The sequence below is a fragment of the Coloeus monedula genome (assembly GCF_965178545.1).
Source record: "Coloeus monedula genome assembly, chromosome: 6".
NCBI classification, from domain to species: Eukaryota; Metazoa; Chordata; class Aves; order Passeriformes; family Corvidae; genus Coloeus; species Coloeus monedula.
The window spans coordinates 1,084,382-1,097,510 of NC_138786.1; the positions used below are offsets into that span (position 1 = coordinate 1,084,382).

The 13,129-nt window shown below is 52.9% G+C and overlaps 1 protein-coding gene across 1 annotated transcript in view; it reads right to left on the reverse strand.

Moving 5' to 3' along the window:
• Positions 1-8,742, reverse strand: part of DAGLA (diacylglycerol lipase alpha) — a gene marked incomplete at its 3' end in the record, with an annotated part of 50,567 nt that extends 41,825 nt beyond the window's left edge. Inside the window, exons 1-2 of the mRNA XM_082284222.1 lie at positions 8,665-8,742; positions 6,222-6,311 (exon numbers count right to left, since the gene is read on the reverse strand). The remainder of the gene's footprint in view (positions 1-6,221; positions 6,312-8,664) is intronic.
• Positions 8,743-13,129: the final 4,387 nt, after the last annotated feature.

The window sequence follows — 13,129 nt, forward strand, 5'->3', positions numbered from 1 at the left end:
ACAATCCCATTACTATAAAATAAGGGATGACAACCTTCAGGCAGAAGCCCCAAATCTCAGATTTATGCTAAGTGAAGGGATTGTATCCCTCAGGCAGGAGTCCCGGATGCGCTGACCACAACGCAGCCACGGTGCAGAGGCAGAAGAGCCCTTGCGAAGTTCCCACAGGGAAAAAACTCCACAGCTGCTTCAGTCAGGATCCCAACACACCGAAATCCAGGCCCTATCCCACAGCAGGTGCCTGTTTTTGGTTGGATCTGGCTGGAAACCCATTAAAACCCCACAGTTCTTCCTTAATTGACCTCTCATCTTCTTCCCATTTCAGTTTTCCAGGTGGACTTTGGGACGGCCGTTCCTCTTCCCTCACACAACACAGCTGTTTTCCTGGCTCTCCCCCACTCCCAACATTTCTGAACACACGTGGGGCGATATTCCCAGGAAGAGGCATGCAGACAGGGCTGGGCAAAGTCCCATATTCCTTGGGAGCTACTTAAACAACAGCTGCACTGGGGGGAAAAAAATGGATTTCTCTGTCCTGAACATCTTATCTACTTCCAAGGAGGTGGGAAAAGCAGATTAAGGAACAGCTGAGCCTGGAAAACTCATCCCAAGGGGGGTCCTAACCCTGCTCCACAAGCATCCGGAATCCAGGGTGGTCTTTTTGCTGCCGCTCTCTCTAAAAAAAGGAGCACCGGGCTGCTGAGTCAGCAAAACAACAGCAGGGCGGATTCGGGCATCTCCTTATCCAACTTGTAATTAACTCCGAGGCCACGGAGCAGCCTGGAATGGGACAACTCAGAGTCAGGAGCCAACCGGGACAGAAGGAATCTTGGTTTCCCACTTGAGTCAGAAATTGAATCCCTTTCCCATCTTTCTTGACAAATCTCCTTATAAATGAGAACTCCAAGCCTTGCAACTCCCTGTTCCCATAGGAACATGAGAACTTCCAACCTCATCTCCTTTTCCAGGAGCAGCAATGCCTAATGAAGCCTCGGCAGCAGGAATACGATAAATACTGGGAAAGGTAAAAGAACACTGCTCTCCTTTTTCCTACAAAAAGGGAGCAGCAGCCACAGTCCTGAGGGCCACCACGTCTTGGGTAATCCTAAATTCCTCCCTCTTCCTCTCTCCTAATTAGATTTGTCACTTTTTTTCCTCAAGAAATCTAGAGCTTAAACAAAAGCTCCAATGCGAAATGCAAATCCCTGGAAAACCTTAGGAGCTAGCTGTAAGGAGCTGAGCAAACACCAGGATAGCTGTCTAAAGTACAGGGAAACAAATGGTCATGTTGTCTGGGAACAGGATCTCCCACTTCTCCAGGCCTGGACAACCAGGAATTCCAGTATCCCACCCTCCAGCACGACACCTTGCACCTCCAGATGTTGAGGCAGAAGATCCATCTGCTTTCATCCTATCCATATAAAACCTCCAGGCCCTGACACACTGAAATGATGGAAGTATTCCAGAGGGAAAAGGGGATTCATTCCCACTCTCCACCCAACCAACTTCCCTAAATACTAAGGTAAAACCAAACGGCACCTGCTGGAAGAACGGAAAGGCCAACTCACTGTTTTTTGGGAACGTTGAGCCCTCGTGCTCCGGAGCAGAGGCTCCAGGGCTGTGTTTTCCATGCCAGGCAGGAGGGAGTGTTTTGGCCCAGCCCCAGGGAACTCAGAGCCGACCGGTTCGCCAAACAAATCCATGTGAACATTGGGATTTTGGTGTAATAAATCAGGTGCTTTCAGGTGAAAAGGTTCCGGATTGCTCCGACCACACCCTTCCATGCTTTTTGCACTCCAAAGGGAGGCATTTCCCAGCTCTGGCACACACAAGGCAAAATCTGCAGCTGCAGGAGCAGGAACCAGGATGAGTTCTTCCCATTCCACCTGGTTTTCCAAAACCCCCCTGCCTAGGCTTTCCTGGAAAGAGAGGCCTCATTCCTTGGCAGTGGGAAGTGCCTCTCGCTCCCCTCAATCCATAGCCTGCTTCCAGATGTTGATCAACGAAGAGTTAACAAGGAAAGAAAAATGAGGAGAGCAGCTGGAAAACGACAGGATAAATACAATGGCAGCTGGGAACACCAAGGACAACGGGAGCAGGATTTCCACGATCCCTGTGGATCCCTTCCAACTTGGGATATCCTATGACTGACTTGTCTGTTGCGCAACACCCCAAGGTTTTAAGAGGATAAGTGGCTGAGGAGAGTCCAGGATCCTCCGTGTTGGAGAGATTCCCACGTTCCCTTGGGCAACTCCGCCTCTTCCTCGGCCTGCCCAGGTGACACCTCCCCAGCACCTCGGCCACCCGGTCGGAGCTGCCACGGAACGCTGAACTAATCCGACCCCTGGGATGAGCATCCAGTGAACAAACACAGCGCATTCCCTTCCGCTCTCCTGAGCCAGAAGGATTTGGGTGAGCCCGCAGCCGTTAAAAGCCACCTCGGATCAGTTCCGCTGCCTGAACCCCCTCAGTGTATCCCAAAAATCCGGAACCGAGAGCCCTTACCGGGCTTGCGGATGACGTAATTCCAAAAGTTCACTTCCCTGTCTTGTCGCCCCCCAGGAGAAGGAAAATCTGGCAGGCTCATCCCCTTGAGGACCAAATTAACCTCGTGTGTCCCAAGGAATAAAGGCTAAATGTGACAATCCTTGGAGTTCCTGCCCAGAGATGGTGGGAAACCAGGGTTCCAAGCCATTCCAGGGAACAAACACCCAAGGAGCCAGCAAATCCATGAACACAAAACGTGGGTTATGCTATGAAGGACATGGGAAGAGCTGGGAACATCAAACCCCTCAGGAGCACCTGGCCTGCCCATAGAGGATCATGGAATTGTTAAGGTTGGAAAAGACTTGGATCATCAAATCCAACAACCCACTAACCCATGTCCCCAGGCATCACATCCGCATGGATTTTAAATCCCTTCAGGAATGGGGACCCCACCTCTGCCCTGGGCAGCATCTTCCAGTGCTTTACAACTCCTTCCATGAAGAGATATTCCCAATATCCAGCCTAAACCTCCCCTGGTGCAACTTGAGGCTGTTCCCTCTGGTCCTACCATTTGTTCCCTGGGAGAAGAGCCCAATCCCACCTGGCTCCCACATCCAGTCACGGATTTGTAAGGAATGAGAAGGTCCCCCTGATCCTCCTTTTCTCCAGGATAAAACACATCCTGCAGACTCGAACGTTAGATAACAGAGAAACTTCCAGCATCGGCATGTTCCCGACTTCCCTCCCCAAATTCCTGCTCCCCACCTCACAAGGGAATTTCACCGGCTCTGCCAGTATTCCCAGGAGGCTCCACACTTACTCAGCCGCCCATTCCTGAGCGTTTTCTGCAGCTTCCCACGTGCTTCCCACCTCCCAAGCCGCCTCTCCCCGTTCCTCCGCCCTCATCCAAGGGGAACACAAAGTCAGAGCAAGGCCCCGGAGAATCCCGAAATTCTCCTTGCCAGCTGGGATTCCGTAAGGCAAAGAGTTCCATGCAACAAAGCTCTCTACCTCTGGCTCTTCCAGGCCTTGGAATAACCGAGGATAACACTGGGTTTGGGGATGTGCCCATTTCCTACTGAGCTAAATTCCATTATGGCACTGAAGGTGTTCAAACAGGCTCAGGAAGAAAACACGATCCCTTGTTTTTTTAAGGGCCAAAAGACTCTTTTCCAAAAGCAACACATTGATCCAGGAATAGCCACAAAACTTAGAGGGAACAAGGTTTTCCAGACAAAGCAGCCTGTGGCTTCCTGCAGAAGTTTTAACACCACATTTCCACAAAGGGAAAGGGAATTTTGCCCCTGGATTTGTCAGTGGATTTTGAGGAAAGCTCTGATCCTTCCAGTTTTAGAACATGGATGCCTCTTTTTCCACTAGAAAATGAGGGAAAACTGACAAAGGGAGAGGGAAGAGCAATCCCACAGAGAGCAGGATCTCTCCAGGAAATTTGCCCTTATTCCCCACTCTATCCAGGGAGGAAAATGAGCAGCACAAATCACAAATTCCTGCTTTTCTGGGAAGTTTTTCTCCTTCCTCTGACAGGGCATGTGTTTTCCCCTCTCCAAGGAAAAATCCAGTTCATCCCTGAATGCTCTCATTTGAGGAAGTGCTGGTTGTCATTAGCGGATGCTCCGGTGCCATGGAGATGGTGACAAACAACTGAATCAGCTGGAAAAAACCCGGAGTCACAGAAAGGGGAATGTGCTTCCAAAGGTTAAGCGTGGCCCAGAGGAAAAAGAAGAACATTTTTGGGATCTGGATATCACCAAGAAATAGGATGCCCAGGGAAGTTGTGGATCCATGGAAGTGTCCAAGGCCAGGTTGGATGGGGCTGGGAGCAACCTGGGATACTGGATGAGCTTTAAGGCCCCTTCCAACCCAAACCATTCCAGGATTCTAACCATGGGATCCAAGCAGAGCAGGATCCACTTTTTTCAGGACAATCCCTGGCTGGCTGAGATGCTGGAAACTCCCGAGCAGCACCTGCCCTGTTCTGATTTTCTAGGAGGTGAAACAGTTCATTTCCCACGGGAGAAACCAGCACCAATTTGCAGGATCATTTAGCAGATCCAATGGGAAAAGCCAAGCCTCCAGAGGCTCCCAGTTTGGAGCTGAAATCCATATTCCAAAAATACATCAAGGCTGTGTCAACACCAGGGATCTGGGCTGCAAAGACAAGCCATGACACAATATTCAATTTCATCCCAAAGGATGCAGAGCTGTGGAAATTCCAACTTCCAGCAGACACGGAGCAGCAGGACACATCCAAATGGGAACCTTCCAGGGAAGAAAAGCACCTTTCAGGGAAGAAAGGGCTGAATTCCACCCCAACCTGCCCATTTTCTCTTTACTGCACTGAACTATAAAAGGAGTGTCCTGAATTTTCCTGTTTCTTCCCATTATCCAGTTCAAATGTTTTAAGGTGGCCCGAGGGATTCAGCATCTTCTTCCAAAAGAGTAAGGATAAGGATTCTGTCCTGCAGCCTGCCTGGATCCAAACTCAGGATCACTCAGGTCTGTGGTGACAATCAAACCTCCAGGCCAAGAAATCGCAAGGAAGCATGTTCCAGAGGAAAAAAGCCATGGAAAATGCTCATTTAAGGTGGCATTCCCACCTTTACTAATGGGTACAAGTGAGCTGCACTGGGATTTTTGCCACTGACTCCTGACGAAATGGCAAGTGGAAAACACCAGGAGAACTTGGAATTGAAGGCTCTAAACTACATCTTGTATCCGGTTTCCAGGGAAAAATTCCGATTGAGCTCAAAGCCATGCCTGAGGAACCCCCTTGTTTTAATTCCACACCAAGGGAACACACAGGAATCAAAACCTCAGCTGGAAGGGAATGAAAAGCCAGGAATTTTCATGCAATTCCACACATCTTTGAAGAGGAGCTCAGAAGGCTCCTCAGAGAGGGGGAGAAATGCCAATGGATGGGGTGGGATGAGGATTTTCAGGGATCTGCACAAGGGCAGTTAAGGAAGGATTTGAGTTAAAAAAGAAACTCCTGGATTAAGAGCCCAGGACAGAATTCCTGACAGTCTCTGCCTGCCATGCAGATTTCCAGCTCCTGCTGCAAGGAAGAGGAAAATAATCCAAAGCTTTTTTTATTTCATCTTTCCAAAGAGATCCAGAGCTAAGGGATCCACATGCCTTCCCCTGGGAATGAGGGGAGAAAGGACAAAAAAGGAGGAAAGAGCAGAAGGAATGCCTGAAGGTACAGGGCACGTTTTTCCTAAAGCTTTGCAGAAGTCACATCCTGGATCCAAAAGCCCCCCTAAGGTCCAGCAGCACTTTTGTCCATATTTCAGGGCAGGATATTCCTCAGCAGGACAAACTTTCCCATTTCTAATCAAAACCTGGGAAACCATTTCAATTCCCTCCATCCTCAAAGTTCCAAGCTGGGCAGGTGCTGCACCTGGCAAATTTTTCAGGTTTTGGGGGTTTTTTTCCCCCTGATTTCTCCTTAAAAATCCACAAAATATAAGAGCACACCTAAATGAACAATATCCTGTATGGAATAATGAAAATAGCAGCTCCCAACTGGCGTGAAGAGCCGGACTGACTCCCATCTATCCCAGCCGGAATAAACATCTCGGCGCTCTCCGCAGATCCCACAAAAGTCCATTTGTCACACTCCCCATGGCACAAAGGCCACTTTCATCCGCTCCCAGCTCCCGAAAAACTCCGGCCCTGCAGCTCTGAGAGCGGATTCAAATGGTTTCACTCACCCCATCTCAACTGCTGCGCCTTGAACTGGAAATTCCTCAAACTCCAGGGCTGGATCCAGCTCGGGATGTTCTTATTCATCAGCTGGATTGCTGTTGGGAGCAGAGGTGGAACCAAGGGTTATTTATTTGGGAAAGATGGAACGGGAAGGGAGGAAAAGCAGGGTGCAGGCTCCCCAAAATAAAGCTGCGTGGTCCAGGGGAGGTATAAAGGTTTAATTCCCAAAAAAAAAAAGCTTTCGGATGGGACAGGGATGTTTGGGACAGAAGGGAATTCCTGCTGGTTTAGTCCAAGGAAGTTTCACAAATGACAGCCAGGCCTGGGAATGACTGGAAGCTTCTCCAAACTTTTCTCCATCCAAAGCTGAGCAGCATCCTGAACTTTACACCCTCCAGTTTTAACACTTTTCCTCCCTACATCTTTCCAGCTGCCTGGAAAAGACCCCCAAACCCCAGGATTATGCCGCTTTAAGGAAAATTTTCTAATGCACAAAAGCCTTAAATCCTGATTTTGCAAACCCATACAATGATACGGCAGCTCCGAAATCCAAGTGACCTCGTTTGGAGCAGCCAGCTCCCAATTAATTAACTTCCATGGGGAGGGAGAGCACAAGGAACAGGACTGAGATTCCCACACAAAGTCCAAAAAAAATCCCCAAGCAGGGGTTTCTTTTTGGTTGCTCTAATTGTTTGTCCAGGGAATTTTAACGAAGTTCCAAAACATAGGATTTTGAGGGGTTTTTCCCCACATTTTTGGTCATTGGGAGGAGCATTTTCAGCCTTCCCACTTTCCCTCCTGGCACGGCACTTTCCTCAAATCCCATCATTGCACAACTGCTCCTTCCCAGCCCTCTGGAAACAGAACAAGTGGACACAGCCCAGAGAAGTTTCCCTTTCTCACCGCCCTTTTCCCAGCAACCACAGAGCTGCCAGGGATTTACAGCATTCCCTGTCTCTGGGATCCGGATCTGGCTGTGCAGGTAGAGGGCAAAAAGTGCCCAGTGCCTTAATTTAAACTGGAATTCAGGTCAAATCTGGATTTTTTTAGGCCAGCACTGACAAAATCAGCCCACAGTCCATATCCTTAAATCCCTGATTTTGACCCCCTGCAGCAGAGCTGCCAACTCCCAACTTTCTGATTTAAATTCCCACTTAAAGGGGGAATTTTATCCTGCTCCTTGCTGAAGGGTTTTGGCTGCAGAAATTCCAGGTTATTTGTATAATTTCCCATGTAACAGATGCTTTTCCAAGTCTCTTGTCCCTGTGTCAGCCATTCCCGACCCCCTCGGCCATTCCCCATCCAAGCTGGCACTGCTGGAATTTCACCAGCAGCTTTAAGACCCCCATGCAACTTTTATGACCCCGACAACCAACACCTGGCACAGCGAACACCTTCCCCCAGCTCAGGTTTCCCACTTGGAAAGCTTTTTCCAGCGGTGCCCACGGGATACACCAACGCCAGAATCACGGAGAGTCCGAAGCTTTCCAAGAGCCACTTCCCACAATTTCACTGTCTCCCACTTAAGAACACTCACCCTGACCACAAAAACTCGGGTGCTGCTCCCTGTCCTGCCAGGAGGCTGCAGCAAGTCATCCCCACTAAGTTTCATCCAGGTGGGAGATTCCCACCTTGGAATACCCCTGTCCTTTAAAACCATTTCCCAGAGCTGTGCTGCTTTCATGGTCCCGGGTCGCCTTTGGGAATCACTGTGTGAATTCCCACCTGGAGCAGGCTCTAAGGACCATGCCGTTCACCAGGCTCGGCAATCCCCATTCCCAGATTCCCAGTGCCAACTGAAGACTGTCCCAAACACACCAGCAGGCACTAATTCCCAGAACTGGGCACAGCGGGAATTCTGGCTGAGCAGCCTGGCAGCATCCCAGCTCCAAGACCTCGGAGCGACATCTTCCTTACTTTTATAAGGATCTATCACTTCCGCAGCTGCCTGCGAGCCTAAATTTGGGATTTTTACGGCCACGGCTCAGCATCCGCCCGCGTTGCTCAAGTCAGGTACCATTCCCTGCGGGAAGTAATAAAAGCTGGGAGCGAGAATCCCTGTGTCACACCCACACCCACACCGCAGCCTCTCCTCCCTGGACATCCAGCAGCAGCGCTCCCGCCTCCCACCGCAGGACCCCGAATCCCAAACCAGGGGATCACCTTCACGCCCCGCACCTGCCCGGGCCAGGATGGCGCCTTTCCAGGGCCGCAGGTGGCAGCCCACCGCTTCCCAGGGCGCGCAGGCCACACGCAGCGGGGCCCTCCCGGCGGGAACGCCGCGCTTCCCGCGGGATCCAGACCCCCGGGCCGCCACGGGCCTGCACCCGAGCGGGGCGGGGGGCGGCGGCGGGCGCACCCCCGGCCCTCCCAGCGCTCTCCCGGCTCCCCCGCACCTGCCGCAGCGCCGGCCCCCGCTGCCGCGCCATTCCCACCGCCGGCCCTCACCTCGCTGCCGCTGCCTCGGGAGCGCCGCGGCCGCCGCCGCCTCCTCCATGCCGGGGGCCCTGCGGCCCCCGATTCTCCAACGCCGCCTCCGCCCTGCCGGGGCCGCCCCCGCTTCGCCGGGGCCGCCCACTGCGTCAACTGCGTAAGGGCCGCTACGCAACCTGCGGTCGCCACGGCAACGGGGGGTGCGGGGCGCCGTGGCGCCGCCTGGCGGCGGCCGGCGACAGTGCCACGGGGCGGGGCAATCCCGGGCTGGCCGCGGTTCCAGCCGGGAATCCTCACTGGGATCCAAGCAAACCCCACCTGCTGCGAGCAGAGGCCTCCGCTGGGCTGGGGGTCACCTGCGCTGCCGACGTTATCACGGAAAGATCGCACAAGAATCACGGAAGGATCCCACAAGAACCAATTCCCTTGGAGAAGACCTCCAGGACCACCGAGTCCAGCCCGTGACAATCCCCACCTTGTCCCCAGCCCAGAGCACTGAGTGCTGCGTTCAGGCCTTCCCTGGACACCTCCAGGGAGGGGACTCCAAACCTCCCTGGGCAGCCGCTTCCCATGGCTGACAGCCCTTTCCATGAGGAAATTCCTCCTTGGTGTCCAACCTGAACCTGCCCTGGCACAGCTTGAGGCCATTTCCTCCTGTCCTGTCCCTGTTCCCTGGGAGCACAGCCCGACCCCCACCTGCCTCTTCCCCTCCAACCGGGGAATTTAGGAAGCAACAAAATCTCTCCTCAGCCACACCTGGGGCTCTCCCAACATCCCTTCCCTCTGGAGAACTACCGAGCACAGCACAGAGGTGTCCGCTCCCTCACGCTTCCAGTGCCCAGCATGGAAAAGACAGCACTTTCCTGTCAGGAAATGTTCCCAAGAAAGATGGAGAGAGGCTATTCACAAGGGTGTGGAGTGACAGCAAAAGAGGGAATGGCTTCCCACTGCCAGAGGGCAGGGTTAGGTGGGATATTGGGAAGAAATTCTCCCCTGTCAAGGCAGTGAGGCCCTGGAACAGATTTCCCAGGGAAGCTGTGGCTCCTCCATCCCCAAAAGTGTCCGAGGCCACCTTGGACAGGACTTGGAACACACCCTGGGATAGTGGGAGGTGTCCCTGCCCACGGCAGAGGGGTGGAACGGGATGAGCTTTAAGATCCCTTCTGACCAATCACCTTTTTCCCAAAAAAACACTCGTAAGTATGGACACGCCGCAGTGACCATCCCATTCGGGAGGAAGGACAGCGATTCCCTTTGGACACAGCAGCTGCCATCATCCAAGGACACAACTTAGATCCTCCTACTGAAAAAAACAGCCTAGAAAAATAGCCAAAAAAAAAAAAAAAAAAAAGTCATCCCTGTCCCAGAAAAGCTGATCCAGCAGGGAATAGCGGCACATCCTCGCCTGCCCATTCCTCCTTAAAGCAAGTGGAGCAGCCTTCAAATGGTCTGCTGGGTGATATCACCGTACCTGGGAAATAAAACAGCCTGACAGGGGCGGAAAAACATTCAAGGAAAAGCTTTGAAGCTCCGGAATTCATTTGTGCCGAGGCCTTTGTATCCCGTTCAGGCAGAAAAATCCCACTCACGCTCATTCCGAGCCCCTTTATCTTCCCAGACAGGTGCAAAGTGGCTCTGGTTCGGATGAAAAGCTGCTGCCAAATTTAGCATTCCAACAAATCGTTTCATCCAGCCTGTGGCACTTCCAAGGTCTCCCTTCGGCACGATCCGCTCCCGGGCAGGCAGGCACCCCTGGAAGCCCCCAAACCTGGAGCAGACAGAGGGAAGAAGCTCAGGAACACTGGAAATGACTCTTTTATCCGGGGAAATACAATCAGAAGCCATCCGAGGCTTTCCAAGGGGTGGGATAGAGCCCATCCCAGCCCAGATCCTGCCAATTAATGGACACCAGGCAATTAATCCGATACAGCTCAGGATTTCCGCGTTCCAGCTGCTCCAGCTGCCCCTCTGCAGCCTGGCTCCGCCAGATTGCAAGGACCAGATTGCACTTCCAGCCCAGCTCCAGCATTGGGATTCATGCCAGTGATCCCTAGGGCTCCGGTCCCTGACTCCTGTATGGCAGTGACGCCATTTACAGGCAATTTCGGAATGTTTTGGATAGACTGGATGTGTGAACATTCCCTAAAGCATGAAGGGAAAGGATTAATGCCCTCAGAAATCCCATCTTTTCCCTCTGTCATGACACAGAGGGCGGGTGGCGAAGCATTTAAGGGAATTAAGGAATTAATTTGAGCCTGTCACAAAAGACGGGATGTTCGCACGGATCCGTCCCCACCTCCAGCCTCCAGAGCAAATCCATTCACTTCAGAGCTTCCCAACCTGTGGGAAAGGGTTGAGCCTGGCTCTAAATGCCCAGGGCAATGGCAGGGAGACTACACATATTCCCAGGAGTCCTACACCTTCAGAGGGATGTAAAGGAGAGTTGGAGCATCCCAGGCATCCATCAGCTGGGTTATCCCCATGGATACCTCAGATGCAGCCTCTCCATCAGGGCTCCACCATCCATCCTCCAGAGGCCCCACTGGCTTCAGGGATTCCTTACTCACCTCTGGATGGATGTGTGCTGTGTCTGCAGGAATGGCCCGGGAATGTGAGGGCGAGGGAATTCTGTGGTGTTCTTCCAGCTGGAGCATCATTCCTCAACACATGGATATGGCACAGGGCTGGTTCACACCACAGCCTTGGAATTCTCCATGTCAGCACCCAGGAAAAGTCCAGACCTCTGTAGGCAGCCTTGGAGCTCTGGAGATCCCTGGAACGTGCCAGGAAGGACTCAGTCAGCAGAGAACCCATCCAGCTCCGCTGATCCCGGTGCCCTGACAAAAAAAGCCAACAGATTCCAGGGTTAAGGACTGTCCTAAACCTGAAAGCAAACCAGCCCCCTCCTCCAGGAGATTTGGACAAGGAACGAGGCTCCAGGAATAGCTGGGAACATGGGAAGCTTTTTATTATTATTATTATTCAGTTTGTTGTCATTGCCACCGCCCCCAGGCACAGCACATCCAATCCCGCTGCTCCGAAATCCTGCTCCTGTTGGGCTCCCAGTCGGAGCCAGATGCTCCGTTACTCCCAGGGTAACGAGCCCCTCTCCTCCTCCATCCCAACCCTGCCAATTCCCCTCAGCTGCTCCATTAGGATTACAACAAATCATAAGGAAACGCTGGGAACGAGGCTGGGAGTGCAACAATCTCCCTGAAATTGCAGGGATTCCAACATCCAGGTTATCCAAACCACCTCCTCAATCCCTGCAAACACCAGGCTGGGCTCTGTCGCCCCTGCAGCAGGCACAGGCTGTTCCAGCTGGCTGAATTCCAAGGGGTGATGGCAACAAGAGTCTTGGGAAGGTGTTCTTGTCGTTCTCAAAGGGGACAGGCCACCGGGGAAAGGTGGACAACAGCATTATCCCGACATTCCCTCCAGGGGAAAGAATTCCAGCACCTCACCCACTGCCTCTCGCTCTCTTGGGAATATCAATTATTGAAGAACTGAGGTTGGAAAAGCCCTCCAAGATCATGGAGTCCGACTGTTCCAAGGCCACCACTATCCCACATCCCCAAGTGCCACATCCACACGGATTTTAAATCCCTCCAGGGATGGGGACTCCGCCCCTGGGGCATGTTCCAACGCCTGACAACCCTTTCCATGAAGGAGTTTTCCTCCGTATCCAATGGACACCTTCCCTGGCACCCCGCGGTTCCCAACCGGCATTTGGGAAGCACTTTTAAAAACCACAGCAACAGGCATCCCTGCCTCCCATTCCCATGTCACCGAGCGGGAAGTGCCTGGGTTTGCTTCCATCCCCGTGGTGGCTGTGCCTTCCCAGCCCTCCCTCCCTCTCTCCCTTCCCAGCGCGATTCCCGCCCGCGACTCTCCGGAGCCACCAGCCTCCATCGCCTCCTACCAAAGCGCTGCTAATCCGGTGCCTCCAGACTCCTCCAATTTTTCATGATCCCAGCACATCTCCCCAGAATCCCGCTCTTCCCAGATGCCCCCCGAGCCAGCACCTCCCGGCCCGAGCCTCCGTGTCATTCCCGAGCCCTGGGAAGCTCCCAAGGCAGGGATGAGCGGCTGGCAGAGTCCCCCCCAGCAGGAGCAGCTGCTGCAGCTCTGCAGAGAAGCAGCATCACTCAAACCTTAACTGAAAATCATTCCCTAATGGAGAGGCTTCTCCCATGCTCCAGACGTTCAGAGAAATCTCCCCCTGCGGCTGCCTCAGCTTCCCGTGGTTCCTCCAGCACCAGGAGGGGATTTGGAGGGCCCAGGCTGCTGTCCCACCCCTGAGCCTGAATCCCTAAAAACCAGTTAATTCAGAGGGGAGACATCCCAGTCGGAGCCAAACCTGAGGACAGCTGATCCAGGGATAAGCTGGAAGTCCAAATTCAGGCTCAGGCTGGCACACCAGAGGCTGGAATGCCACCCAAAGGCAGGGCAGGAATTGGGAAACCTCTGTCAGGCACCT